The 12,791-nt window shown below is 51.8% G+C and overlaps 1 long non-coding RNA gene across 1 annotated transcript in view; it reads left to right on the plus strand.

Annotated features, from left to right (window-relative positions):
- The first annotated feature begins 3,697 nt into the window (after window positions 1-3,697).
- LOC142311108 (uncharacterized) overlaps window positions 3,698-12,791 on the plus strand; it is a 30,513-nt gene continuing 21,419 nt past the window's right edge. The window contains exon 1 of the long non-coding RNA XR_012754239.1: window positions 3,698-3,891. This is a non-coding gene — a long non-coding RNA (uncharacterized LOC142311108). The remainder of the gene's footprint in view (window positions 3,892-12,791) is intronic.

Consider the following 12,791-nt stretch of genomic DNA (forward strand, 5'->3'; position numbering starts at 1 on the left):
AGTGTGCACACTCCCCTGTATTACAGTCAGCAGACAGGCCACCAGTGTGCACACTCCCCTGTATTACAGTCAGCAGACAGGCCACCAGTGTGCACACTCCCCTGTATTACAGTCAGCAGACAGGCCACCAGTGTGCACACTCCCCTGTATTACAGACACTCCCCTGTATTACAGTCAGCAGACAGGGCACCAGTGTGCACACTCCCCTTTTACAGACACTCCCCTGTATTACAGTCAGCAGACAGGGCACCAGTGTGCACACTCCCCTGTATTACAGACACTCCCCTGTATTACAGTCAGCAGACAGGGCACCAGTGTGCACACTCCCCTGTATTACAGACACTCCCCTGTATTACAGTCAGCAGACAGGGCACCAGTGTGCACACTCCCCTGTATTACAGACACTCCCCTGTATTACAGTCAGCAGACAGGCCACCAGTGTGCACACTCCCCTGTATTACAGACACTCCCCTGTATTACAGTCAGCAGACAGGGCACCAGTGTGCACACTCCCCTGTATTACAGACACTCCCCTGTATTACAGTCAGCAGACAGGCCACCAGTGTGCACACTCCCCTGTATTACAGACACTCCCCTGTATTACAGTCAGCAGACAGGCCACCAGTGTGCACACTCCCCTGTATTACAGACACTCCCCTGTATTACAGTCAGCAGACAGGGCACCAGTGTGCACACTCCCCTGTATTACAGACACTCCCCTGTATTACAGTCAGCAGACAGGGCACCAGTGTGCACACTCCCCTGTATTACAGACACTCCCCTGTATTACAGTCAGCAGACAGGCCACCAGTGTGCACACTCCCCTGTATTACAGACACTCCCCTGTATTACAGTCAGCAGACAGGGCACCAGTGTGCACACTCCCCTGTATTACAGACACTCCCCTGTATTACAGTCAGCAGACAGGGCACCAGTGTGCACACTCCCCTGTATTACAGACACTCCCCTGTATGACAGTCAGCAGACAGGCCACCAGTGTGCACACTCCCCTGTATTACAGTCAGCAGACAGGCCACCAGTGTGCACACTCCCCTGTATTACAGTCAGCAGACAGGCCACCAGTGTGCACACTCCCCCTGTATTACAGTCAGCAGACAGACCACCAGTGTGCACACTCCCCCTGTATTACAGTCAGCAGACAGGCCACCAGTGTGCACACTCCCCTGTATTACAGTCAGCAGACAGGCCACCAGTGTGCACACTCCCCTGTATTACAGTCAGCAGACAGGCCACCAGTGTGCACACTCCCCTGTATTACAGTCAGCAGACAGGCCACCAGTGTGCACACTCCCCTGTATTACAGACACTCCCCTGTATTACAGTCAGCAGACAGGGCACCAGTGTGCACACTCCCCTGTATTACAGTCAGCAGACAGGCCACCAGTGTGCACACTCCCCTGTATTACAGTCAGCAGACAGGCCACCAGTGTGCACACTCCCCTGTATTACAGTCAGCAGACAGGCCACCAGTGTGCACACTCCCCTGTATTACAGTCAGCAGACAGGCCACCAGTGTGCACACTCCCCCTGTATTACAGACACTCCCCTGTATTACAGTCAGCAGACAGGCCACCAGTGTGCACACTCCCCCTGTATTACAGTCAGCAGACAGACCACCAGTGTGCACACTCCCCCTGTATTACAGTCAGCAGACAGGCCACCAGTGTGCACACTCCCCCTGTATTACAGACACTCCCCTGTATTACAGTCAGCAGACAGGCCACCAGTGTGCACACTCCCCTGTATTACAGTCAGCAGACAGGCCACCAGTGTGCACACTCCCCCTGTATTACAGTCAGCAGACAGGCCACCAGTGTGCACACTCCCCTGTATTACAGTCAGCAGACAGGCCACCAGTGTGCACACTCCCCTGTATTACAGTCAGCAGACAGGCCACCAGTGTGCACACTCCCCCTGTATTACAGACACTCCCCTGTATTACAGTCAGCAGACAGGCCACCAGTGTGCACACTCCCCTGTATTACAGACACTCCCCTGTATTACAGTCAGCAGACAGGGCACCAGTGTGCACACTCCCCTTTTACAGACACTCCCCTGTATTACAGTCAGCAGACAGGGCACCAGTGTGCACACTCCCCTGTATTACAGACACTCCCCTGTATTACAGTCAGCAGACAGGGCACCAGTGTGCACACTCCCCTGTATTACAGACACTCCCCTGTATTACAGTCAGCAGACAGGGCACCAGTGTGCACACTCCCCTGTATTACAGACACTCCCCTGTATTACAGTCAGCAGACAGGCCACCAGTGTGCACACTCCCCTGTATTACAGACACTCCCCTGTATTACAGTCAGCAGACAGGGCACCAGTGTGCACACTCCCCTGTATTACAGACACTCCCCTGTATTACAGTCAGCAGACAGGGCACCAGTGTGCACACTCCCCTGTATTACAGACACTCCCCTGTATTACAGTCAGCAGACAGGGCACCAGTGTGCACACTCCCCTGTATTACAGACACTCCCCTGTATTACAGTCAGCAGACAGGGCACCAGTGTGCACACTCCCCTGTATTACAGACACTCCCCTGTATTACAGTCAGCAGACAGGCCACCAGTGTGCACACTCCCCTGTATTACAGACACTCCCCTGTATTACAGTCAGCAGACAGGGCACCAGTGTGCACACTCCCCTGTATTACAGACACTCCCCTGTATTACAGTCAGCAGACAGGGCACCAGTGTGCACACTCCCCTGTATTACAGACACTCCCCTGTATGACAGTCAGCAGACAGGCCACCAGTGTGCACACTCCCCTGTATTACAGTCAGCAGACAGGCCACCAGTGTGCACACTCCCCTGTATTACAGTCAGCAGACAGGCCACCAGTGTGCACACTCCCCCTGTATTACAGACACTCCCCTGTATTACAGTCAGCAGACAGGCCACCAGTGTGCACACTCCCCCTGTATTACAGTCAGCAGACAGGCCACCAGTGTGCACACTCCCCTGTATTACAGTCAGCAGACAGGCCACCAGTGTGCACACTCCCCTGTATTACAGTCAGCAGACAGGCCACCAGTGTGCACACTCCCCTGTATTACAGACACTCCCCTGTATTACAGTCAGCAGACAGGGCACCTGTGTGCACACTCCCCCTGTATTACAGACACTCCCCTGTATTACAGTCAGCAGACAGGGCACCAGTGTGCACACTCCCCTGTATTACAGACACTCCCCTGTATTACAGTCAGCAGACAGGCCACCAGTGTGCACACTCCCCTGTATTACAGTCAGCAGACAGGCCACCAGTGTGCACACTCCCCCTGTATTACAGTCAGCAGACAGGCCACCAGTGTGCACACTCCCCTGTATTACAGTCAGCAGACAGGCCACCAGTGTGCACACTCCCCTGTATTACAGTCAGCAGACAGGCCACCAGTGTGCACACTCCCCCTGTATTACAGACACTCCCCTGTATTACAGTCAGCAGACAGGGCACCAGTTTGCACACTCCCCTGTATTACACCAGTTTACTCTTCCTGTATTAGTAGCAGTGTGGACACCAGAACCTGCCGTTCCTGCAGTACTCATGTAATTAGGACAGGACAGACTTCAGTACTCACTGCCAGTCTCATCAATGTCTCCTCCCCGCTTCTCTCCAATCACCTTGTAGTACCCGGATGCTGTTTTCCTCTTCCCATCCGTCATATCCTTGGCGTCTGGTTGCTAAAAGACTGTATCATTGTGTATGGATGTTTATGCCTCCTGCTGCACAGGAGGGAGCGCGGCAGAAGCGAGGACAGTCTGTAACATAAAGGACTCTTCCAGGAGGCCACGGAAAGGTTGATGCAGGGTCCTAGAGTACACCTAGAGTAGATGCTAGAATGTATGGGCTCCTTCCAGGTATGATGTATTGTTCACGTGCATCCTCCGTAGGCCTCGGACACACATCCGTTAAAACCGTGCGTGTTTTTTCCATTTCCGTATATACTAGAGACCCGGACAAACGTGCACCAATATTAATCTATGTGTGTGGTCAAACTTGCGTTATTCATTGTGTCCGTGATCCGTATGTGTTTCCGTTTTGCACGGCAGCATGTCCGTTTCCTGCACGTTATGGGGAGCCCCCCAGCCTAACAATATCAGCCAGCAGCCACCCAAAAATGCCGCATCCATTCGATGCGACAGTTCTGGAACTCTACCCGGCTCTTCCCGATTTGCCCTGGTGCGTTGGCAAATCGGGGTAATAAGGAGTTATTGGCAGCCCATAGCTGCCTATAAGTCCAAGATTAATCATGGCAGGCGTCTCCCCGAGATACCTTCCATGATTAATCTGTAAGTTACAGTAAATAAAAACACACAACGAAAATAACTTTATTAGAAATAATAAACACTTAAAAAAAAACCTCGTTCACCAATTATGCTCCAAATACCCATCCATGTCCGGCGTAATCCACGGAGCTTCCGCGTCACTTCCAGCTCTGCTACATGAAGGTGACAGGAGCTGCAGAAGAGCCCCGCCGCTCCTGTCACCTCCACGCAGCAACTGAGGTGAGTATCGCGATCATCTGTGCTGTCACTCAGGTAACTCGCGGCCACCGCTGGATCCTCCACCTGTGACTGCAAGTCGCCCGAGTGACAGCGATGAAGTCACAGGTGAGTTGCGGTCACGGGGGGTGGGCTCAAGCTAGCCGCGGGTAACCTGAGTGACGGCAGTGCTAATTGCGCTGCTCACTTCAGTCAATCAGGGGATTAGCGGTCACCGGTGAGACCTTCACGGGTGACCGCTAATCAGGACGCGACACAGACAGAGCCGCGGTATGAGGATGAAGTCAGGTGAAGTACACCCGAGGTCATTCTCAGCGCGCGACTGCTGTCAGCGGGTAATCAAACACGAGTTTTTACATTAAACATGGAACATTTCACACGGAAAAAACATTCACACGTCAGTTAAACATCACACGCACACACGGCTAGGATACGCCGGTCACACAAATGCCACACGGACCATAAAAACGGACACAAAAACGGGACACGGACCCGAAAAACGGACCATAACACACGTGCGTGTATTTTCACGGATGTGTGTCGGAGGCTGTAGGGAGAGCACAAGTGAGTGACCACAGTGCACTGAGCCTTGATCGTGGGTATGAGCAGCTGCGGTCTCCTGTGTTCTCCTGTGGAGGCTCCGCAGGTCAGGACCCTCTGCGTCCAGGACACACAGGGCCGCCACTAGGAATTTCATGGCCCCATACTGGCAAAATTTTGGGACCCCCTTGAGACAATGCCCAGGCTCCACCTCTACCCCACAAATGTTCCACAATCTCACGCCACTCTTGCAAAAATGTGTGTGTGTGTGTGTGTGTGTGTGTGTGTGTATATATATATATATATATATATATATATATATATATATATTACAGCTCTGGCAAAAATTAAATTCCAAATTGTCAATTTTTCTGATGTTTCTATTTATAGGTATATTTTTGAGTAAAATGTAAATTGTTCTTTTATTCTATAAACTACTGACATCATGTCTCCAAATTTCCAAGCAGTAAATTTTGTATTTATTTTCTATAAATGAGAAATGGTCAAGATAACAAAACAATGCATTGCTTTCAGACCTCAAATAATGCAAAGAAAACAAGTTCATAATCATTTAGAAACAACAATACTAACAATATTTTAACTCAGGAAGAGTTCAGAAATCAATATTTTGTGGAATAACCATGATTTTTAATCACAGCTTTCATGCGTCTTGGCATGCTTTCCACCAGTCTTTCACATTGATTTTGGGTGACCTTATGCCACTCCTGGCGCAAAAATGTAAGCAGTTCTTTGTTTGATGGCTTGTGACTCTCCATCTTCCTCTTGATTACATTCCAGAGGTTTTCAATGGGGTTCAGGTCTGGAGATATGGCTGGCCATGACAGGGTTTTGATGTGGTGGTCCTTCATCCACACATTGATTGACCTAGCTGTGTGGCATGGCGCATTGTCCTGCTGGAAAAACCAGTCCTCGGAGTTGGGGAACATTACCGCAGCAGAAGGAAGCAACTGTTTCATTCATTGTTCCCACCAGAGACCTGGGTGTATAAGACGTAAGACGAGTTCAAGCGTCTTACCCATGCTCTTCCTATTCCATTTCAGCACTGTTTCCATCCAGTTCAGAGATTTTCCTGCCTCTCCAGCCCTCCTGTTAGCGTCTTCCAGAAAAATGCTCAAGTTTCCATTATATGCCATCCAAGCTACTCGATTCAAGTACTGAGCACTCAAGCATTTTAGTGCTCACTCATAACTATCAGTAGTCCATTAGTAAGAATCACTAAAGGGGTTGTCCAGCCTTGGCGTGAAAGTCTGCAGTCACACAGAGTGACTGCAGACTTTCATCCTAAACCTGCACAACCCCTTCCCAACATGTGACATGCTTTACATCAAACGCCAGGACCCTTTTTCTGCGAGCTCAGTCTGCATTAATGACAGCGGATGATGGTTGTGATCACGATGTGCCGATGGTTTGCCATTATAGCCAGTCAGGGGTGTGATGAAGACCCTGTCCATGCCTGTCATGTCGGTGTTGTCGCTGGTGTTCATGGGAGACCATGACGTTTACTATATACCACAATGATGTGGTTCTGCAGTATATAATTATATAAGAGATCAGCCAGTCACAGGTTCAAGTCAGGGCAATAGTAAACTCTCATGACACTCAGATATGTCCATATCTCTATATTAGCGCATTCTGATGAAACTATATTTTCTTTTCTATTACAAATCATAAAAAAAAAAACAGTCTTTTTTTTTTTTCTTTAACTTTATAAAGTAGTAGTAGAAAGGTAAAGAAGGACTAGGAAGCAGGTATGAGGGAGACACGGTATTGTGACCCCAGGCAAGCTGAAGGCTGCAGACCAGGGGCAGGGGTGCGGAACCTTTTTACTGCCAGGGGTCATTTGAAATTTTCTACCAACCATCGGGGCCACACAAATTATCAACTTGAAAATTACCCGGCTATATTTGGTCAAACAATTATCTCACCCTACTGTGATGGTTGGAGCTGCTTCTCTCTGGTGTGGCTGTGATGTTTGGTGATATTGATCATATTGTTTCTCACAACCGCTTTTCCAGATTTGCTCGGTCTGGAGAGGCTGGGGGCATACACATCACAGGAGACACTGGGGTGCATAAATTACAGGAGACGCTGGGGTGCATAAATTACAGGAGACGCTGGGGCGCATAAATTACAGAAGACACTGGGAGGACACATCACAGGAGAGGCTGGTGCATATACATCACAGGAGGGACTGGGGCATATACATCACAGGAGGGACTGGGGCATACACATCACAGGAGAGGCTGGGGCATACACATCAGAGGAGGGGCTGGGGCATACACGTCACAGGAGGGGCTGGGGCGTACACGTCACAGGAGAAGCTGGGGCGTACACATCATAGGAGAGGCTGGGGCGTGCACATCACAGGAGGGGCTGGGGCGTACACATCACAGGAGAGGCTGGGGCGTACACATCACAGGAGAGGCTGGGGCGTACACATCACAGGAGAGGCTGGGGCGTACACATCACAGGAGAGGCTGGGGCGTACACATCACAGGAGAGGCTGGGGCGTACACATCACAGGAGAGGCTGGGGCGTACACATCACAGGAGGGGCTGGGGCGTACACATCACAGGAGAGGCTGGGGCGTACACATCACAGGAGAGGCTGGGGCGTACACATCACAGGAGAGGCTGGGGCGTACACATCACAGGAGAGGCTGGGGCGTACACATCACAGGAGGGGCTGGGGCGTACACATCACAGGAGGGGCTGGGGCGTACACATCACAGGAGGGGCTGGGGCGTACACATCACAGGAGGGGCTGGGGGCGTACACATCACAGGAGGGGCTGGGGCGTACACATCACAGGAGGGGCTGGGGCGTACACATCACAGGAGGGGCTGCGGCGTACACATCACAGGAGGAGCTGGGGCATACACATCACAGGAGGGGCTGGGGCATGAACATCACAGGAGGTGTATACATCACAGGAGATGCTGGAGCACAGACATCACTAGGGGGGCACGGACAGCCTTGTCGGACGGCACAGACATGACTGGGGGACAAGGACAGCACTGGCGGCGGCACAGACAGCACTGGCGATGGCACGAACAGCACTAGCGGAGGTACAGAAAGCACTGGCAGAGATACGGACAGCACTAGGTGGCAGCACGGACAGCACTAGGTGGCAGCACGGACAGCATTAGTTGGCAGCACGGACAGCATTAGTTGGCAGCACGGACAGCATTAGTTGGCAGCACGGACAGCACTAGGTGGCAGCACGGACAGCACTAGGTGGCAGCACGGACAGCACTAGGTGGCAGCAGTAGGGAGGCACAGACAGGACTGGGGGAGCATAGACATCACCAGGAGGACACGGACTGCACTGGGGGCATAGACAGCAGTGGAAAGGTACACACAGGAGGAGTGAGTACAGAGCACTGGGGGTACACAGTACTGGGGGGTGGCACACAGCACTAGGGGGGCATGGACAGCAGTGGTGGGTTACACAGCGCTGAGGGAGTACACACAGTACTAGGGGGTACACACAGCACTGGAGGTACACACAGCACTGGGGGTACACACAGTACTAATGGTACACACAGCACTGGGGAGTACACACAGCACTAGGGGTACACACAGCATTTGGGGGTACACAGTACTAGGGGGGTACACAACACTGGGGGGTACACACAGCACTAGGGGGTATACAGCACGAGGGGGTACACACAGTACTAGGAAAAACACTGCACTGAGCGGGCGGGTAGAGGCAGCGATGGGTTGCGTACTCACAGTACTGGGGGGAGTAGGAGACGACACACACAGCACAGGTCTGTGCGGCCGATAAATCTGCTGCAGCTCTTTTGTGAGCAGCGTGCTGCTTACACCGCCCACAAGAGCGGGTTGTTGTTGGTTGGCTTGTTGGTATTGGTATGGTTTGAAGTGTGTGTTGCTTAATAGGACAATTGATATTTAAATCCTTCCAGGACCTGACTGCAGCCCATACATTCTAGGCTAACCCCGGCCTGTGCTAGCGTGCTCTGGTGGGTGGGGTAAGCAGTGCGCTGCAGCAAATTTACCGGCCTCACGGACCTGTGCTGTGTGTGTGACGCCTCCTCCTCCCCCCCCCCAGTACTGTGAGTACGCAAGCCATCGCTGCCTCCCCCCACTCTTTGCTGTGTATTACCTAGTACTGTGTGTACCCCCTAGTGCAGTGTGTACTCCCTAGTACTGTGTGTACCCCTAGTACTGTGTGTACCCCCAGTGCTGTGTGTACCCCTAGTACTGTGTGTACCCCCCAGTACTGTGTGTACCCCCTCAGCACTGTGTACCGCCTCATTGCTGTGTAACCCCCCCACTGCCTTCCGTGCCCCCCTAGTGCTGTGTGCCATCCCTCAGTACTGTGTGCCATCCCTCAGTACTGTGTACCCCCAATGCTCTGTACTCTCCCCTGCTGTCTGTACCCTCCCACTGCTGTCTATGCCCCCCAGTGCAGTGCATGCCCTCCTGGTGATGTGTATGCTCCCTGAGTCCTGTCTGTGCCTCTCTAGTGCTACCACCTAGTGCTGTCCGTGCTGCCACCTAGTGCTGCCCGTGCTGCCACCTAGTGCTGTCCGTGCTGCCACCTAGTGCTGTCCGTGCTACCACCTAGTGCAGTCCGTGCTGCCACCTAGTGCAGTCCGTTTTTCTGCTAGTGCTGTCTGTACCTCTGCCAGTGCTGTTCGTGCCATCGCCAGTGCTGTCTGTGCCGCCGCCAGTGCTGTCTTTGTCCCCCAGTCATGTCTGTGCCACCACCAGGGCTGTCCGTGCCCTCCTAGTGATGTCTGTGCCACAGCATCTCATGTGATGTATACACCTCCTGTGATGTACTTGCCCCAGCCTCTCCTGTGATGTGTATGCCCCAGCCTCTCCTGTGATGTGTAGGCCCCTGCCTCTCCTGTGGTGTACTTGCCCTAGCCCCTCCTGTGATGTGTATGCCTCAGCCCCTCCTGTGATGTATATGCTCCAGTACTGCAGTCCCCAGGAATGTGCCCAGGGCCTGCATAAAAAGTCATCGGGGGCCGCATATGGCCCACGGGCCAGAGGTTCCCCACCCCTGATCTAAATGTATATTATTTTTTTTTGGTGGGGCCGAGATAGAGGAGTGAGGGAGAGAGAGAGGAGGGAGGGGGAGACAGAGAGAGGAAAGGACAGAGAGAAGGAGAGAGAGAGAGGAGGGAGGGAAGGAGAGAGATAGAAGGTGAGAGAGAAAGAGAGGGAAGGAGAGAGAGAGAAAGAAAGAGGAGGGGGAGAATGAAAGAAAGGAGGGGGAGAGAGAGAGAAAGAGGAGGGGGAGGGGGAGAAAGGGAGGAAGAGGAAAGAGAGGAAGGGGAGAGTGAGAGAGAGGAGGGGGAGGGAGGGAGAAAGAGAGAGGAGGGGGGGGGGAGAGGGAGAAAGAGAGAGGAGGGGAAGAGAAAGAGAAAAGGAGGGGGTGATAAAGAGAGAAGAGGAGGGGGAGATATGCCAACGCACCAGGGCAGTGGGAGAGCCGGGGTGAAGCGCCAGGATTGGCGCATCTTATTGAGGCATCAGTTCTGGGGCGGGTGTACAGGAGGATTCAGGGCATAATAGCCGCCTACTTAAAATGCGGCAGAGGTGGTGCTTTTACTTTAAAATGTCAAAAACTGGACTGGTGACAGGTTCACTTTAAATAAAGGGGGCAATGATTATAATTACTATAGGGGTCTCAGAATGAGGAACATACATTTTTGGTTAATGGTGGTAAGAGGGAACTAAAGCGGGCTTTACACGCTACAATATATCTAATGATGTGTCGGCGGGGTCACGTCGTAAGTGACACACATCCGGCATCGTTAGTGTTGTTGTAGCGTGTGAAACCTACGTGCGATTGCAATTATACGAAAAGCATTGATCGCATACACGTCGTTCATTATCTAAAAATTGAACGTCCGGTTGCTTAATGTTCCTGAGGCAGCACACATCGCTCTGTGTGACACCCCGGGAACGATGAACACATCTTACCTGCGTCCCGCGGCTCCCGCTGGCAATGCTGAAGGAAGGAGGTGGGCAGGATGTTTACGTCCCGCTCATCTCCGCCCCTCCGCTTCTATTGGTAGGCCGCTGTGTGACGTCGCTGTGACGCCGAACGTCCCTCCCCCTTCAGGAAGTGGACGTTCGCCGCCCACAGCGAGGTCGTATGGACGGGTAAGTACGTGTGACGGGGTTTAATCGTTTGTGCGACACGGGCAACAAATTGAACATGCCACACATTTGATGGGGCATGTCACATCGCATACGAGATCACATGTGAAATTGTAACGTGTAAAGCAGCCTATATTTACTGTAGGGACCAATTAGGGGACATTATTACAGCTGTAATGTAATCTACTTTTTGAGGATACTGTTTTCCATGAGGGGAAAAAAAGGGATATCCTGTTATGTTGCAAGGTGGCACTGTGTCACTTTTTTGGTCATCTCATGTAGTGTAGAAATCTGGGAAAAAGTGGGAAGTGTGCTCTGGAAGTGCTCAGTTAAAGATAACTGTGTTATTTTCTGCAGAGACGAGTCCTGGCTAGAAGACGTGATAACACGTGATACACGATCTGCAGAGCACAGCTGATATTAATTCAATAATGTCTGATGGACGGAAACGACTTTCTGGAGCATCATACAAAAAAAAAAACTAAAAAGAGGAAAGCCAGGGAGGCTGCTCTATCAAAAGAGAAAGGAGCGATTCTGAAGTTCTTTTCATCAGAAACACAAGAACCCTCTGTAGACCAAAGGGAACGTGAAACCACTGGCCATGATGTAACAAGTACAAGCATTCCTTCCAGCAGTCGACAAATACCAACTGAAATAACATCAAGACCCACTTCACCATCTTTGCAGGTTCTATGTACACCTGAAGAACTCCTCACAGGAGAAGGTGGTGAATTACTTGTTACGGCATCTACAGAAGAAATTAATGTAGAACTTAAGGCCTAGTCACACTAAACAACTTACCAGCGATCCCAACAACAATACAACCTGATAGGGATCGCTGGTATGTTGCTAGGAGGTCACTGGTGAGATGTCACACTAAGCGACGCTCCAGCGATCCCACCAGCAACCTGACCTGGCAGGGATCGCTGGAGCGTCGCTACACGTGGAATCATGCTGCGCTTGGTAACTAAGGTAAATATCGGGTAACCAACCCGATATTGACCTTGGTTACCAGCGCACACCGCTTAGCGCTGGCTCCCTGCACACCTAGCCACAGTACACATCGGGTTAATTACCCGATGTGTACTCTGCTACGTGTGCAGGCAGCAGGAGCCGGCTTCTGCGGACGCTGGTAGCCACGGTAAACATCGGGTAACCAAGAAGCCCTTCCCTTGGTTACCCGATATTTACCTTCGTTACCAGCGTCCGCCGCTCTCACACTGCCAGTGCCGGCTCCCTGTTCCCTGCACTCCTAGCGACAGTACACATCGGGTTAATTACCCGATGTGTACTCCAGCTACGTGTGCAGAGAGCAGGGAGCCGGCACTGATAGCTGAGAGCGGCGGACTCTGGTAACGAAGGTAAATATCGGGTATGGCTCATCTACCTCTGGGCAATCATCTGCTTCCTTAGCCCCTCCTCCCACCACCTCTTTTTTAGAAATGAGGGAATCAAGACCATACGACCTGAGGGAAAGGGCTCCCCATGGAATAAACAAAGTTTAAGTCACACTGTAAATCAGAGAACAACTATGACACAGGTGATTAACTT

Source organism: Anomaloglossus baeobatrachus, chromosome 5, assembly GCF_048569485.1.
Source record: "Anomaloglossus baeobatrachus isolate aAnoBae1 chromosome 5, aAnoBae1.hap1, whole genome shotgun sequence".
Classification (NCBI taxonomy): Eukaryota; Metazoa; Chordata; class Amphibia; order Anura; family Aromobatidae; genus Anomaloglossus; species Anomaloglossus baeobatrachus.